The sequence below is a fragment of the Microtus oregoni genome, unplaced genomic scaffold (assembly GCF_018167655.1).
Source record: "Microtus oregoni isolate MIOR12 unplaced genomic scaffold, Mior012 000008F_ref0000371, whole genome shotgun sequence".
Lineage (NCBI taxonomy): Eukaryota > Metazoa > Chordata > Mammalia > Rodentia > Cricetidae > Microtus > Microtus oregoni.
The window spans coordinates 57,623,955-57,628,041 of NW_024543067.1; the positions used below are offsets into that span (position 1 = coordinate 57,623,955).

General features: G+C 40.6%; 1 long non-coding RNA gene across 1 annotated transcript; it reads right to left on the reverse strand.

The window, feature by feature from the left end:
• Positions 1–1,237: 1,237 nt before the first annotated feature.
• Positions 1,238–3,622, reverse strand: LOC121451260. Its single transcript, XR_005974717.1, has 3 exons — positions 3,588–3,622; positions 2,473–2,605; positions 1,238–1,290 (listed from the first exon to the last, which is right to left on the reverse strand). It is a non-coding gene; the product is annotated as an uncharacterized LOC121451260 (long non-coding RNA).
• Positions 3,623–4,087: the final 465 nt, after the last annotated feature.

Below are 4,087 nucleotides of genomic sequence, written 5' to 3' on the forward strand. Positions count from 1 at the left end.
GGGGCCCAAACAAAGCACAGAAGTCCTGATGCATTGGAGGCAGAGATCAGAATCTGAGCAGGTCCAGACAGCCAGAAGAATAGAATGGAGCAAGACCCCTTAAATGCTATCTACCTGAAATCTTTTTGTCCAAGAAATTTCTATACAGCCCTAGATATATAGCTATTTTAAAATAGGCATGCAAATCCAATGTTTGCTGGCAATAAATCATAAATAAATTTATTTTAAAAAAATTTCCATGCACATAATTTTACTTACTAAATACGAAGGTAAATTTGCATGCTAATTAAATGATTGTGCTGTTTATTTCTTACATAGAGAATTAAATCTTGACGATGTATTTGATGATGCAGGATTGAGAGCATGTCTGGTGTTTTTCAGAGTTGATGGATACTTTAATTTTGTTGTTAAACTGTCATTATTGAGAATGTTGTGTCACATAAATACCTAATACAAAAATGGCAGAAGTTTTGGGCTACTTTCAGAAAGTGTTAGGAATTCTGAGTTTTAACAAAACTTTAAGGAAGAAACAATACCATTCTCACAAAATTCTTTAAAGAAGATGAGCATTTGCCACTGTATCTTCTAGGATAATCCTATGCTACCCAAACCAAATGACAAAACTTCAAATCAAAGCTCTTTATAAACGTGGATACAAAAGTGTTAAATACATATTAGCAAATTAAGTTTAGCAATGCTTCAAAAAGATAATGGACCATGATCATACAGGAAAAAAATGCAATGATTAGTTTAACATCAAAAGATCAACTATTATTACTCACCAGAATCACAAAACATAGGAGAAAATTATGAGTACTTTAAGGTATGTAAGAAAAATCCATTTGACTTATCACAGCATATGAGATCAATGTGCACCTATCAGTTTATTTTTATGCAGAACCAATGAAATTGGAAGAACGTTAAAAATAACATGACTGAAATAGCATCTAAATCATCAACTAAATGGTGATAAGTATAAAAATACTTGTGAGACCTGTACACTAACAACTACAATGCAAAAGACTCAATTGCTAACATATACCATGTTCGTGGATTGGAAAACTAAATGTTAAAATAAAAAGCCTCTCTCAAACTAATTCCTATTATCAATATAATTTAATTCAAAAATTAATTATTGGTGGGTTCAAAAAATGAATCAATTTTTTAAAAATCTTGTTTTATGGGTAGTTGCATGTATGTATGTATATATACGCATCATGTGCTTACATGGTATGCGAGGAGGCCGGAAGAAGGTGTCAGAACTGGAACGGGAACTGGCGTCACCTGGAACTGGAATGACAGACTGTGATTTATGACTTGCCTGATGTGGACCTTGGGAACTGAACTTGAGTTGTCTGTAAGAGCAGCAAGCGATCTTAAATGCTGAACCATCTCTCCAGCTCCTTGACAATCAAATTTAACTATTCACAAGGAAATGCATAGGACTTTTAATATAGTTACATCATTTCTATAAAGAGCAAAGTTGGAGGACTATGCTGTCCGATCTTAAGGTCAAACCGCAGGGCATGGTGTTGGTGTGCAGGCTGTGATCCAAATCAGGGGGGAGTTTAGGACCCACCCTCATGTGGTCAGGTCAATTGGGATTTAGCATTTTAGAAAGTTAAGCGAACAACTGAACCACCAAGGATTAAAGGTGGGAACATCATTTCAAACAACCCAGCTAGACTCACTAGTTGCTGGTAGAGACAGCTATAAATCTCAGCTTTCACTCCACACTGTACACAGAAGGCAACTCAAGATGGGTTATGATTTTCAACCCAAAGCTTATAGCTACAAAACCCCTGAAGGAAATGGGAGAAGAAAATTTACCCAAAGGATAAAAGTTCCAACCAAATTAAAATCTTCTGTTCTGTCCCTTGAAAGATATTGTTGAGAAAATACAAAAGGAAAACTGTAAACCAGGGTGGAGAGTGGGCAAAACTTATTTTTTTTTATAATATTTGTATCCAAAGTAAAAACCTTTTATGTGTTGGGGATGGGTGAGGAAAGAGGGGTGGAGGAGAAGGAGAGAAAGAGGAAGAAGAAAGAAGCTGTAGAAACCAACACAGGAAATGAGGACCCCAGAGGTAGTAAGCGTGGAAATAAAAGGTAATTGCACAATGAGTCACTATTACATGCATACACTACACAGAGCCACAGGAATGCTTACTCATCCCCAGCAGGAGGTGAATGGGGACCTTAGGAAAGTCTGTGGCGGGTTCTAGTAAAGTTAGGGACACAGTCACTTCCCTTAAGACCTAACAGCACCAATCTTACCCCCTCTATCCCAGAGCTCGATGTATATCTACAGAATCTCAAACAGAAACAGGTGGCTGACAGCACTTTGTAAGCCCTCTGCACAACTGAGTCCTTCAGTACTAAAGGGAACAGTTTCAATAGTTACCTCATGAGTAAATCTCAAAACATTATGCTGAGTAGAAATATCCCCCAAATAAATGAAATGGCACTTACCATATGATTCCATTTATGTGAAATTTTACAGCAGCAGCGTCATAGCGGTGAATACATGCAGACCGAGGGGACAAGTGGCTTACAAGGAGGTATGGCAGGTGATAGGAGTGGTTGGGTCTTAGTTTTGTGGTGCCTGTTAGAGTACATACATTTGTCAAAGTTAATCAAGATGCACATTTAGGTGAGCTCTTTGTGTGTGTGCGGGTGTACAGTGTGTATGTATGTGTACTGGTGTACACGTGGAAGTCACAGATCCCTCTTCCATGTCTTCTACAATTAGTCTATCTTTTTATTTTATTTTGTTTGGGTTTTTTTTTTTTGGCTTTTCCGAGACAGGGTTTCTCCGTAAAGCCCTGGCTATCCTAAAACTCTCTCTGTAGACCAGGCTGGCCTCAAACTTGCAGAGATCTGCCTGCCTCTGCCCCTCAAGTGCTGGGATTAAAAACAGGTACCACCACAGCCAGCTTCTACCTTATTTTCTTGAGATGATGTCTCTCAGTGACCATAGAACTCACCCATTCAACTAGACTGAATGACCAGCAAGCTCTAGGAGTCTCCTGTCCCCGCCCACCTCACCCTAAGAGCTGTGACTTCAGGCAGGCACCACTGTCCCCAGCTTTTGTAAGTTGTCCTTTCCAGGAATCAAACTCTGGACCTCATGGTTATGTGGCAAGCACTTTACCAAATGAGCTGTCTTCCCAGCCCAAAATGAGTTCATTTAGTGTACGTCATGTATACATAAATCATATCTTAGTAATATTGACTTTAAATAATCAAAGGAGGGGGTGTGAATTGGACTTAAACACTGGCTTTGCTTTGTTCTCCATTTTTATGTAGCAATAAATCTTGCTCATCGAAACATTTGGTGGCACACCATTGGAAGACATTCTGTTGTTGTTCTGACAAATGTTTCAGCATCTACTGTACGTTAGGCATTTGTGACCGTGATGACAAAGGACTGGGTCCCATTCTCATGGCAGCGCAATGCTTTAAGGGAGACTGTGTTCACTGAGCAGGAGAAGGCACACTCTTAAGGCGAAACACTCCTAGTGGCCCCGAAAAGGGAGCCTGGCTGAGCCCAAGTGGATAGGCAGGGAGCTTTGGGATGCACTTACCCAGCGGAGGGGTGTGTATCACATTACAAAGCCTCTGTGGACAAGGGAAGGATTTTTTTTTCAAGGAACCAAAGGAAATTTAATGTGCTGGCGTCCTAAGAAAAATGAACTGAGGCAAAGTCTGAAAGGCAGGAAGCCTGGTTCAGGCCACAGAGGGGCCCTAAACAGGAGCCGCATGTGCCCGTCCAAGGCTGCCTGAGGAAACTTGCTTCTTGTTCTAGGCTGCTGGCAATGGGGAGGGGAGGGAGAGGTGGTATCTGAAAAATAAACAGTAACAGTGAAAGTTCTCCAGGGATGACAGGGGTGGGGGATGGGACAGTCACCGTGTGTCTGTAATGGCAATCCAACTTCTGCCCTGGACAAGTGTGCTCAGAAAAGCTGTCTTCACTGGACATACAAGACAGACAAAGAAGTCAAACTGAGGGATGGCATTCAGGGGCCTACTGAATCCAATTTTCTGGAGGGTGCAGCCAAGGGGAAATTCTGGACCACTGTACACA